We start from the raw sequence: 13,873 nt of genomic DNA, 5'->3' as shown, positions 1-13,873 counted from the left end.
TAGAGGTGTTTCAGTCTACATTGTGCACCATGGATGTTAGGAAATTTGTGTATCTCCAACACATTTCATTTTTTATTTTTATTTTATTTTTATTTTTTATTTTTTTTTACATTTCATTTTTTAAAATGAGGCTGCTTTTACCTTACCTAAATATTTGGTGCTTTTGCCTCACCAGAAATGATCTTTATGTTCATACCATGAAATTATTCTAACAGCAGGTTTACAAGTGGTGACAAAACATAATTGGGCATTTTGTTCCTAAATATGTCTAAAGATCCAAAACTGAGCATTAAAGCTTTATTATTTGGTGGAACTCAGTGTTCACTGAGTTTGGATCAGATTCAAAAATACTGACCCAGCATAAATTATTTAAGTGCAGTAAGACTAGAAACTACATGGAAATACAGATGGAAAATAAAATTAGTTTTTTGTATATGCTTCAAGTTCTAAAAAGAGGCCAAATGTCCTATCTAAGGGCAGCTACTTCTTCTCCATATTATACTTCTATGGTTGATTGCCTTGATGGGCATTGGTATTCATCAATTTTTGCTTCCCTGAGGAGTGGTGGAGCACAGAAGAAAAGCCAAGCCTCCTCATTTCTGATAAGAAATCCTGAACATGTCCCTGTTCAGAAAGTTTTCCTCGTTGCTTCACATCAATAAGTGGTTGTTTGATCATGCAAATAATTCACTAAAAAAAGCTTCAAAGAGAGTCATATTAAATCATCATATGTAAGTACTATCAAGAACATTTGAATTTAATTTTTGAACCAAAGCTGTTGAAAATATTGTTTTTTTAAATTAATTTATTTATTCATGAGAGACAGAGAGAGAGGCAGAAACACAGGCAGAGGGAGAAGCAGGCTCCATGCAGGGAGCCCGACATAGGATTCGATCCTAGGGTCTCCAGGATCATGCCCTGGGCTGAAGCCACCCGGGCTGCCCTATTGGTTTTTTCTCTTAACTAAAACAAAACTCATGAAATGACACTCATGGTATAGTGATACTAAATATATTGATATAATCAGAACCAGTATTGTGTAACAGAAAACTGAAAGGGGTATTTAATTCTTTTTCTAATGTATGTCATGCCTCAGGGAGGAAAATGCTTTATGGAGGTCCCAAGAAATATGAATAGATAAAAATAAATTTAGTCCCTATAATTTAATTAGATTAAGTATACAAATTACAGCCTTAGTTTTTCTGTTTTTTTTTCCAAGAAAAAGGAATTTATTATTCAGCAGTTTATTATGGATTAGAGTTGCTTTAAAATAAGTGGTCTATGAATGTAGATTATATTCTTCTGAATTCTAATACAGTTAAAAAGCCAAATACTTATCTTCATTATTAAGTAAAATTAAATCTCATCAATCTTGACTTTCACAGATGAAGCACAGACCAGGCAATAAACCACACTACTACATCTACCAAGACTGATCAAATGGTAGGCTGAAATTTGGAATTCATTAATAGAAAAATAATTTAAAAAAATTAAAACCTTACTGTTTTAACTAAAATTTCAGTATTAGTAAAATTACTTCTTTTAAATGAAACAAATTATAGCCGAAATTTTTTCTTTTAAATAAGAAAACAAAAACAAATGAAGTCAAACACATAGGAGAAAAGTGGGGACTTCCCGTCAATATTATTTCTCTAACTCAAAATAGTAAAGCAAAAGTAATCAGAAATTTTCCTCTATAGTAATAAGGAGAAAGAATGACTTTCACCCCAAGTTCTAACTCACACTTGGTTTCATTATGCAGCCTATGGTACTATATAGCAAAAAAAAAAAAAAAAAGCAGAGCTACAGATTGGAAATGAACAGTGCTTAAAATGTGTAGGATCACCATGAGACACCCCTCCATCTTTGTGACAAACCAACTTAGTTATCAGTTACTCTGGAGTAAAGAGACATAATGGATCCATATTTCAACCCTGACTTGCTATATTACAGTCAGCACTTACACAAGCTTTAGAATGTGAATTAGCCCTTGGAGCTTTGAAACTGCTGCTTAAGTACCTTTTGAAGGGAATTTTTTTTTATTCTAGTAATTTTACTCCCTATATTATAGCAAAATTTTGGGTGTTTTAATGTGAAATTAAAAGTAATTGTTTAAAGATGTTTTATTTGTATATATAATTTGTTGGTTGTTAGAATTTTCCATCAACTTTCTTTTAAAAATTAGCTGATTATTTTTATGGCTCAAATAACTCTTATCACATACTTTGTTTCTGCTAGATATAAGCATAAACCAGTACTATAGTCTTGCTATCTTTAAATAATAACCACAATATGTCTATATATTACCTGTTAGTGGGGTCTATTGGCTTGACTTTTAGTATATATTTTTGTTCATTAGGTTTTTTTAAATCACTACTTTTAATGCTCTGTGATATATTTGCATGGGATTTTTACCATATTATTTTTGCTTAACTGCTGGTTTTGTTTTGTTTTTGCTTTCTATTTATGAGTGTCAGTTTATTTCTTGACATATTCTCACAGAAGTACACATACCATATTTGTTCCAACAAGGATGATTTGTTAGTTGATGAGCACTGGAAATAAATATTACTGAACCCACCCACCCCCTGATATTTCTTCCCAAAGAGTTTTATCATGTAAATCACAAAATGAAAATTGGTGCTTTTAAATATTCTAAAACTTTCAGTGCAAAGTAATAAAAATAAGCTTCTCCCTGGCTTTCCATAATGTTATTAGTATATATAACTGAAAAAATTTTAATTTGAATCTAGGCTATTTGAAGTTTGGGCTGATATGGTTACTTTGATTTGGTTTTTGGTATTAAAATGGGTTTCTTATTCCTGATGGAACAGTTCTGATTGTCATTATTTCTTCCTTTTCCTGACCAAAAAACTCAAAAAGCAAAAAAACTGTCATCAGAAAGTTTAAATTAGCATGTTCCTAATATTTGCCTTTGTAGGGTACTTGCAAACCAGAGTACTAACTTAATTTAGTATTCCTAAAAAGCAATATTTTCAAGAAGTACCAACCAAAGTAACAGTATAGGGGATGTCATTTACACATGACAGGTTCTAGCAAGGTAATTCTTACCACTCTCAACTGAATATGCTTATTATTAACTCTCCAAGTGTATCAACTTTTAGAAACCCGAGAGTAAAGCATTGGAACCTAAGTGATCAATTGCAACTGAAATAAATCTTATCCTTTCACCTGTACCTTGCACTTAATATATGTAGCAATACTTCATATCTTCCTATCATAATTGTTTAAGTGATTTAGTTAATGGTTGATAAATATTTTGTAAAAAGTAAAAGCTGTACAGGAAAAAAATTAGATAAATTGTATTTATTTTTATTATTTTTCAGCTTAGACACTATAATGATGCTCTTTTTTTTTTTTTGCCAGAATTACTGGAAGTGCCTCTTGATTTTATAGATTTTATATGTATATATATATATATATGTATATATATGTATATATACACATACACATATATATAATTACATATATATTATATATAAAATATTATAGTAAATATATACTCAAAATCATTAGAATTGTGTCACAAATCATCAGTGTGAATGTTATTATGTAAAAATAACATGTAATATAAATATAATTCTATGATATTATGTTTGATGTAGTTATTTGTATAATCCAAGTCCTCCATCCAGTTTTAAAGACATCCTTTCCTCTTATTTTCAAATACAGTAGCTTGTGCCTGGATTCTGCATGATGTAGTGAGGCATCCATTGGCCTCCCTATAATTCCTAAGGACTCTTGGGGGCTTCTATTCCCTTCCCTGTCACTGATGAATTCTTAGCTGTGTTAATCATCATCTCTCTGTAGCTAAGCTGTGTTTTTTTTTCTAGTCAAATAGTCAACACTATAACCAAGATCCTTAGATTTCTGGTATTCAGTTTCATAGTCCTATAAAATAAACAGTTCTGCTCTTTATCCTATGAATACTACAGTTTATTCTATAAAGATTGTTGAAGTCCAAAACATGGGATATTTGGTTGTAAAGACTCAGAATTATTTTTGTTCAGTGTATTTGCTTTTTTTTGTTGTTCTACGTATTTGAAAGCTTTCAAAAATTTGAATGATTCAAGACACTCACGGTATTTTAATTAACTCAAATATATAGTCCTCAGAAACAAAAGCAAAATGTGATTTCTACCCAAAGTTCTTGAGGAATTAATTCTTTAAACTACACATATAGATTTCCCCATTACTTATTAGACAAAATCCCTAAGTTCCTAAGCTTAGTACTTTCATAGGTTTCATTACCCTGGCTCAAAACTATCCCCCACCAAAATAACTAACGATCTATCATTTATATTTCTATGTCTTTGACAAATTATATCAGTGGAGTATTTATACACACTATATATACATATTTTCTTTCTTCCTTTGTGTACACACACCTTCTTCCAACCAGACAGCGCAGAGGGGCAAGATTGACAATATCTTGTCCAGGTATGAATCTTATCCCTCACTCAGGGCTTTCCTCTTACAGTGATGCAATGGTCCTCAGTGGAAGAGAGGCAATCAATATCTGGCTATTCTGTTCTGAACCTTCATCTCCTTCCTGCAATTAGATGCTGTCAGACTTCTCTTAGGTAAGGAAAAGTTAATTTACATAGTACGCTAAGGTGATGATAGGTATCTTCTAATGGATCCTGAGATCTAGGGCAGAGCAAAGGGATGGTCACAGCCACTGCCTGGAATAGAAAACCTCAGGGGCTCCTGGGTGACAGAATGGTTGAGTGTCTGCCTTCAGCTCAGGGTGTGATCCTGGAGTCCTGGGATCGAGTCCCACATCAGGTTCCCTGCATAGAGCCTGCTTCTCCCTCTGCCTCTGTCTCTGCCTCTCTCTGTGTGTGTATGTCTGTCATGAATAAATAAATAAATAAAACCTTTAAAACAAAAATGAAAACCTCAGAGATCAGTTCAGTGTGTCCAGGGTCAGCTCTACAAATCACCCCTATGCCTGCTGATCCATATAAGGTAGAGCATAGGATATAGGTATACCATAAACAATGAAAAGAAAAAGAAAATTATAAAATCTTAGGCTTGTTAGCATAGTTATTTAATCCTGAAGCTACTTCATGTCCTGATCATTCTTTCTGACATCATTGTTGGCTTAAGAAAGTAGCCCAAGGTCCACTTCTGCTAAAGTCTGTCAGATTTGAAGAATTGTCCAGCTGTCCATGTTGTCTGGGATCTTTGGCCTCCTGAGACTGGTCAGAGCTGGGTGGGTGTACGGGAAGCATATCGCTTCAGAGTTTGTCATTAGCACTCAGGAGGTACAATGACCCCTTTCTCTATTGTCAATTTGACTGACTTTTCCCTGCCAGATGCCAAAGGTGAATTCATAGAAGGTCTGGTCTAAAGAGACTTCAAAGTAGTTAACAGTTATGTATTCGTTTTCTATTTCTGCTGTAATAAATTACCACAAACTTGGTGACTTTGAACAATGCGAACTTATTAGCTCACAGTTCAGCCAGTTGGAAGTCCAGATGGACTTGGCTGAACTCTGCTTTTGGTCTCTCACAAGACAGATCAAGTGTTTGCCAGCCTGGGCTCTTCTCTGAAGTCTCTGGCCTCTGGGAACCTCTCTCAGCTTTTTCAGGCCACTTTCTCCCTCCAGGAATTATTTCTTTCACCAGCCATATCTCCAAACCAGCAATGCCACATGATCCCTTCTTACACTTTAAGACTTTCTCACTTCTGCAGCATCCTTTCTCTCTCCAGCTAGAGAAGAGTTTCTGCTTTTAAGGGCTCATATAATTGTATTGGGCACAAATAATCCAAGATTATCTCCCTACTTTAAGATCTTGAATTAAATTTGAAAGTCTCTTTTGCCTTGTAACTTAACATACTTAAAATTTTCTGAGGATGATGGGGTGGGCATCTTTGAGGGTTATAATTCTGTCTTCTACAAATCATGAATAGGATAGAGGAACACAGTGAAAATAAAGAAGGCATATGGACCACATTTTTCTACATAATGGAAGCTCATGGCTACAATGAAATTGAGAGGAAGATATAGAGATTTCCCATATACCTCCAGCTCCCATAGACTCAGGCTCCCCCATTATTGATATCCCTATCAGAATAGTATAGTTATTACTATTTATTAACTATTTATGAACACATAAATCACTGAAGCCCATTATTTACCTTAGAGTTTACTCTTGATGGAGTACATTCTAAGGATTTTAACAAATGTATAATGACATATATCATAATGGTATCATACAGGGTATTTTCACTGCCTTAAAAATCCTTTGTGCTCTGCTTATTCAACATCCCTAGCCCTAACATTTGACCACCACTGATCACCAACTATCTCCATGTTTTATCTTTTCCAGAGTGTCCTAGTGTTGGAATCATGCAATATGTAGCCTTTTCAAATTGGCTTCTCTCACTATGTAATTACATTTAAAGTTCTTCCATGTCGGGGTGCTTGGATGGTGTAGTTGGTTAAGCCTCCAACTATTGATGTCAGCTCAGGTCATGATCTCAAGGTATTGGAATCAAACCCTGCAATGGGCTCTATGCTCAGTGAGGAGTCAGCTTGAGACTCTCTTTCCCCCTCCCTTTTCCCCTCCCACTCCTGCTCTCTCTCTCTCTCTCAAGCTCTTTCTCTCTCTCTCAAGTAAATAAGTCTTTAAAAAATAATAAAGTTCCTTTATGTCTTTATGTCTTATGAAACATAAAGAGAAATGAGAAAGCTCATTTCTTTTTAGTATAGAATTATATTCCACTGTTTGGGTGGACTACAGTTTATTTATTTACCTACCAAAGGACATTGTGATTGCTTCCAAGTTGCAGCATTTTTTAATAAAGCTGCTATAAACATTTGTGTTTATGTTTTTGAGTAGACATAAGTTTTCAACTCCTTTGGGTAAATACCAAGTAGTGTGATTGCTGGACCATTTGGGAAGAATATGCTTAGTTCTATAAGAAACCACGAAATGCTCTTCCAAAGTATATGTACCATTTGGCATCCCACTAGCAATGAGTGAGAGTCCCTGTTGCCTCATATCCTTGCCAGCATTTGCTGGTGTTGGAGTTCTGGAATCTGGCCATACAAATAGGTATGTATTGGTGTCCTATTGCCATTTTAACTTGCATTTCCCTGATGACTAACGATGTGGAGCATGTTTTCATGTGCTTATTTGACATCTGTATATCTTCTTTGATGAGGTATCTGTTAAGATCTTTGGCTTCTCTTACTTGGACCCATTTCCTTTTTTCTTGCACTTTTTGGTTGGAAAAAAAAAAGATTAGTTGTTTGTCCCAGTGAAATTCTCCATTTTGGATTTTGTTGATTGCACCTATATAGTTTCATTTAACATGTTCTTCTCTTCCCTGCATTTCTTAAGAACTAATATTTAGTTTTAAACTGAGGCTTGATAAACATCTGTTTTGGGACATCTGGGTGGCTCAGCAGCTGAGCATCTGCCTTTGGCTCAGGGTGTGATCCTGGTCCAGGGATCCAGTCCCGCATCAGGCTCCTTGCATGGAGCCTGCTTCTCCCTCTGCCTATGTCTCTGCCTCTCTCTGTGTGTCTCATGAATAAATAAGTAAAATCTTAACAATATTTTTTAAAAAGATCTGTTTGGAACTAGAGGAGACTATCATTTCAGAGGTGATATTTCAAATTTCTACCTTCCTTTAAGATGTTCAAAATGGGGACACCTGGGTGGCTCAGTGGTTAAGTGCCTGCCTTTGGTCCATGGTGTGATCCTGTAGACTCAGGATTGGATCGAGTCCTACATCAGGCTCCCTGCATGGAGCCTGCCTCTCTCTCTGTCTGTGTTTCTGCCTCTCTCTGTTTCTCATGAATAAATAAATAAAAATTTTAAAAAAGATGTTCAAAATGGCTGATTCTTTTTTGTGATGTTATTGATCATTGATGACCATTACTTAGATGCATTAATTAATTAGGGGTTTGAAAATTACAATATTCTAATTCTCTCATCCTTTTTTTGTTCATTATTTGGAATACTAGAAGAAAAATTTGTCTTTACATTTTAATAGTTCTAATTAATAGGAAAAGCAGGATAAATGTAATTTTTCCCCCACATACCAGTTTTAAATGAATTGAAGTGGTTCCTTAGAGGCCTCCAAAGTTGACCGAATGCTTTTTTTGTAGTCTTATTATGAATTCATGAATTTAAACATTCTGTATATTTCAACTATTACAGTTATTGATACTGAAATTTTCCTACATTTAACTAGCAGAAATTTGTTCAAATTGGCCGGAGATTTTGGGCACAATCTGGTCTTCAAAGCTTCCTTGCTTTTTAGTATGAAAAGATATTTCAGGCCCATCTTGTATTCTAAGACCTGGTAAGAGTCACATACCATGAAGCCATAATTTGTCTTTTTATAGTGTTTGTACATCCCAATTCAGCACTAGTCATACCTCTTGCTACTGATTGATCATTGTTTCAAGACCTTTCCAGGGCAGAGAGTGAGGGTATGTATTATTCAGACTGAAAACTCCTACAAAATTTTTCTTAACCTCATTCATCTTATATTATAAGTGACACTTTAAGCAATGAGCCTAGATGAGGTCATAAGGGAGTAAGTGTAGATAGAGCAAAAAAGATATTCCAGGGAATGAACTGTGGCGTGCTGTGGCAATGAATATTAACAGAAAATGACCACTGAGCCAGGAGGAAAATTATGGGAGTGTGGGGTTCTAAAAACTGTGTAAAAAAATGGATCAAAGAAAAGGGCACAGGGGATCCCTGGGTGGCGCAGCGGTTTAGCGCCTGCCTTTGGCCCAGGGCACGATCCTGGAGACCCGGGATCAAATCCCACATAGGGCTCCCGGTGCATGGAGCCTGCTTCTCCCTCTGCCTGTGTCTCTGCCTCTCTCTCTCTCTCTCTCTCTCTCTGTGACTATCATAAATAAATAAAAATTAAAAAAAAAAGAGAAGGGTACAATCAATGGTATACAATGCTGCTAATAGATCAATCAAAATGAAACCCGGAAATAGGTCACTGGATTTATTAATGTGGAGCTCTTTGTTGTTATTGGTGAAAGTAATTGTGGCGAAGTGGTGAAGGCAAAAAGCTACAGCTGGTAGGACAAGAATTAGAGAAGAGGAATTTTAGCTAAAGTATATAGACAAAAGTATGGTCTTAGAAACATGGACCATACATCCATAGGACTAGAAGTGAAGATAAATAATATGAATACACATGCAGGTGGAGGTTAAATGTGGCGAGGGCAGAGTACAATATTTCTCTCCTGGTTTTTAAAATTTCATCAGTGAGTTCCTTAAGCAAGGTCATCAGCTGATAATGAAAGTTGAGGGAAAAAAGAAGTTTGAGTGAAGGCATTCAGAAGAAAGGGAAAGTGATTATTAGGTTATTAAAAGATATGTTTAACAATGCCTCTAAGACCCAATGAGGTCATAAGTTTAAGATGAGCCCTGAGGGCATGTTAATGAGTTTTTCTCCAACTATTTAAAACAGTGTGGATGTAAACACAGAGTAGACAGGAAGTTGAATTCAACCCAACTATTGTTTGCCAAGGAAGAACAACAAATTGACCAATGGACAAAGGAAGGGAAGCCCTATGGAAGTGAGTGATTAAAACAGTTGCATGAAACTCAACTCAGGTAAGGAGGGAAAGACAATTTGAATGTTAGGTGTTATATTGTGTTCCTCCCCCCGCCGCCAAAAAAAAAAAACCATATATTCCAATCCTAACCCCCTATATCAGTGAACATGATCTCATTAGACTCTTTGCATATGTGATCAAGTTAAGATGAGGTCCCTGGAATGGGTCTTAATTCACAATGACTGGTGTCCTTTAAGAACAGGAGAAGACAGAGACACACAAGAGAAGATGGTCATGCGACAACAAAGAGATTGAAGTGATAAATCAACAAACAAAGCAATGCCAGCAATTGTCAGGAAGCACTGAAGGTAGAAGAAGGATCTCCCTCTTTAGGTTTCAGAGTGAGCATGGCTCTGCTGGTGAACTTCTAGCCTCCAGAACTGAGGTAATACTGTTCTGCTCTTTTAAGCCACCCACATTGTGGTACTTTGTTATTGCAGCCCTAGGAAACTCCTTCATTTATGGTTAATTTCACACCGCAGTGGTAGAGTTGAGTGGTTTTGGTAGAGATTATATGGCCCGCAAAACCTAAAATATTTACTATTTGACCCTTTGCAGGAAAAGTTTGCTGACCCTTGGTCTATGATATAGAAGTAAGGCACGGCCCACTGCAAGACTATACATGAGAAGCTCTGAATATTATGTGAAATAAGTATTATGTACATTCAAAACTGTAACGTTAACCGTGGACTCAAGAGCTCAGAAAAGGAACCATGTTAGAGAATGAACTTGAGCAAATTGGGGATAGGCCAAATTATACTCTCAAGGGAAAACTGCATTTCTCGGTGAGGAAAAAATCTGCTTTTTGTGCTTTAGGATAGTTAACACTGTTTCCCCAAATGCACCAATGGTCACCTGTTAGACACATTGAAAAGTATAAGACCTATTGCAATGCTTGCTCACTAGCAAGGGCTGGTTTGATTGGTAAAATAAAATATTTGGTGTTTCAGAGTCTGAATGCTCCATTCTTCATTGTAAGATTTATCATTTTCTTTATTTTCCTTGTATCCCTTTTTTTTCCCCTTTGGTAGTAAAATGTGCTAATAATCATATTTGATTTTTGGTTAATGATCCTTACCATTGCATGAACTGAAATTATTCATATAATGATGATAGCTTCCAGTCATTTAGTGCTTTGTTATTTGAAACATACTTTTGAATACATCATATCATATAAATCCTTAAAAGAACCCTATGGATCTGTTTTGGTTTTAATAAAAATTCTGCTTTATGGCAGAGGAAGTTGAGATTCAATAAAGTTTAGTGACCAGGCCAGAGCCACAGCCGTTTCAGAATATGGTGGATCTTGGATAATACTGGTAGCAAATTCATTTATTACTATAAACCAAATGCAAGCTAATACTGCTCAAAATCTCCTAAAATGGTACTCTTGGAAAAAGAATTTATTATACTTGTAGAATTTTTCATTGCAAGGAGTTCTCTCTCCTTGGAATTTAGATAGAATAAACAATTGGATGCCAAAAATTCAGTGTTTTTCTTTTTTTCTATTAGAACCTTAAAAATTGAATACGAGCAACTGATTATGTGTCTGAGAATTAACTCTTTCTAGAGAGAACTCTGCAGAGCCTTCTTCATCCTGACCTAGTATGTGGTCCCTAAGACTCTAGAATCCCAATGGGAAAAGAAATCATGCAGAGATTTAACCTCCGAGCCTTTTTTTTTTTTTTTTTCTTTTTAACAGAAGGATCTCAGTGATGTCCTCAAGGAGAGGCTGGCTTAAAAACTTCTTGGAGAGAGAAGGAGGGATCTTTGTTACAAACTTCCGCCCCTCCTCCTGCCCTTGTTCCCTTCCCCTCTGCCCCCTGCAGAGTTGTGTTTCTGGGAATCAGCAAGTAAGATCACAAGTGGTCTTTTCTCTTTTCACTCTCTCTCATACAGAAAGCTTTATCACGTGTGGCCTTAAACTTGCAGCAAATTGCAAAGAAATGGCTCAAAAGCTTCAGCTCTTTCTGTGCCCCGGGAGCTGAGATGCACGTCAGTGGCTTTGCCAGCGTGGCCTGTTCTCTGCAGACTGCCAGAGAAAAGAGGCCAGGAGGAAAGAGGAAAGAGTCGAAATTGCCCAGGGGTGAGACCATGCCCTTCATCTTTTCTTTCCCCTAATTTGCTCTGTCTGTGTCCATCCAGGCTCTCCCCACCTGGCAAAACTGCTCAGAGCTGCTGTAGAATTTACCCCAGTTTCCTCTTTCAGTCTCTGGAGTGGGGTCCAGCCTCTCGCTGAGCACATTGAGAGGAATTGACTGTCTCTGATCTCCACCTCAGGTAAGATTTAGTTCTCTGCTTTCCGGTTTTGTGACTGTCACATCAGATTCTCATAGGAGAGAGGCTCATCCACCCTCCCATTCTGCACTACATGTGTCTTAGCCACACACACCATCAGTGCTTTTGGAGACCTTGTTAGATTCATAGAAATAGCAAAGGACACTAGTTAAAATCAAATCAACTCAGATCTGGGTTCAAATTTTGACTCTGATACTTATTAGGTAGTTCTGGACAAGTCACTTAACTGTTCTGAGTTGTATCATTTTCTATAAAGTGGGAATTCTGATGTTAACCTTGTTGAGTTGTTTTAAGGATTAGCAAAAAGTATATAATTCACCTGGCACATAAGTAGTACTTCTTAAATCTGAATCTGATACAGTTACTTGTATTGGAGGGAAGAGATCATCTTTCTTAACACACACTCCTGGTTAGTAAGTACCATGAGATTACTTGGTGCCCAGAAGACAAGCTAGTCTGGAGGTTTTCCTTGTGTGGGATGACTAAGAGGAGAGAGTGATGGGGTGGCTGCTTTCTGACTTCCCCTGGCAGTCTTTGTGGTTTGACCATGGATGGAATTGATGTCTCAGGATCAGGGCACAGAGGTTCAATGCATCCAATTACAACCTTCCTAGGCTGTCTGTATCCTTTAAAGACTGGAAGATTGATTTGCAATTCCATATGAACACAGAGATCTTTTTTTTTTTTTTTTTTAAGTGAAATAGAGAAAAACTGGTGGTGGGCTTATTTTTCTTTGGCCTCTAGAATACGATAGATTGCAACCCAGGCTGCTGGATGAAAACTTTGCCCTAACTCTTTTCCTGGCGGAATCTGTTGAAGTGGTGGGAGAACAATTAAGGATTTGCCAAATGCAAATCCTTCTAAATAATTGTGTGCTCCTGCTCTACTTCTGCAACTGTGAATGAATGGAGAGGGAGAGAGAATCTGGAGGATATTTCCATTCAGGTTCTTGAGCTTTCCTTCCCCTTTTTTCACAGAGGGATGAAAAGCTCAATGCTCATAAACATAGTCTTCTTGAAACATATTCTACTTGAGATAATATGAAAATGAGCCATCAAGATGAAATTATATTTTCAGTAAAAATATGCAGTGTCACTGTTTTAAGCCAAATATTATTTTGCCCTAACACACCATCTAGGATGACGATGGTTCTCTTGTTTTTGTTATTACTTCTAGATTCTAGAGTGATTTTTGTGTCAACACTTCCAAGTATAAGAAGACAATATGTCTTTGAGTCTCAAGTTTTTAATATTGTTTTAAACATGATTGTTTTTCTCTTTAGCATTAGCATTCTGGATGTCTCCCTTTAAATCTTTTAAAGATACATTTAGTGTAGTGATAGTATATTTAATTATTAAGTAATGAATTTGAATGTTCTTGTCCACTTGGTTTATTATGATTGGCCAGAAATAATATAGTGAACCCCTGAAGCAGTAGGCCAATTTGAGTTATATGTAAATTTTTTCTAGTATATATTACTTGCTTGGTGATACTCTTATACTTTTAATATTTAAAATATTTTTATATGTTCACTATAGAAAAATTAGAAAATACAAAGTATTTTTGAAAAAATTATCTACATTATCACCAACTGGCATTAATGTGTTAACCTTTTCTTTAAAGACTTTCTGAAACTTTGTTTCTATGTTTCTATATCTGAAAATGTGTGCTGCTTTTGTAAAATAGACTATTATATATAGTGATTTTTACCATGGATTTTAGAATCAACTCTATAATAAAAATATACTATATAACTATATTTACTTCTTTACACTAAATTCAAACGGATTCAAAAGATATCATTGCATGAATAGACCATAAGTTGTTGGACATTTAGGTCATTTACTTGTTTTGACTTTTTATTATTATGTATTATAATTAGCAGTGGATCTCTAGCAGTTTAATTTAAGGTACTCGGTAGTCTTTTAGTGAGAAACCTATTTA

At 35.9% G+C, this 13,873-nt stretch overlaps 1 protein-coding gene across 2 annotated transcripts in view; it reads left to right on the top strand.

Annotated features, from left to right (window-relative positions):
* Nucleotides 1-11,507: 11,507 nt before the first annotated feature.
* The window catches only part of SLCO1C1 (solute carrier organic anion transporter family member 1C1), a 56,004-nt gene continuing 53,638 nt past the window's right edge, over nucleotides 11,508-13,873 (top strand). The window contains exons 1-2 of one of the 2 annotated variants that reach the window (XM_072798774.1): nucleotides 11,510-11,717; nucleotides 11,841-11,911. The gene's annotated coding sequence lies outside the window, so the exon portion shown is untranslated. Of the gene's footprint in view, nucleotides 11,912-13,873 lie in introns of both variants that reach the window. The other variant, XM_072798775.1, reaches the window with a different exon arrangement.

This window comes from Canis lupus, chromosome 25, assembly GCF_048164855.1.
Source record: "Canis lupus baileyi chromosome 25, mCanLup2.hap1, whole genome shotgun sequence".
In the NCBI taxonomy this organism is placed as follows: domain Eukaryota; kingdom Metazoa; phylum Chordata; class Mammalia; order Carnivora; family Canidae; genus Canis; species Canis lupus.
Note: the sequence above shows the minus strand (reverse complement) of the source record. Positions and strands in the feature narration are given on the sequence as shown.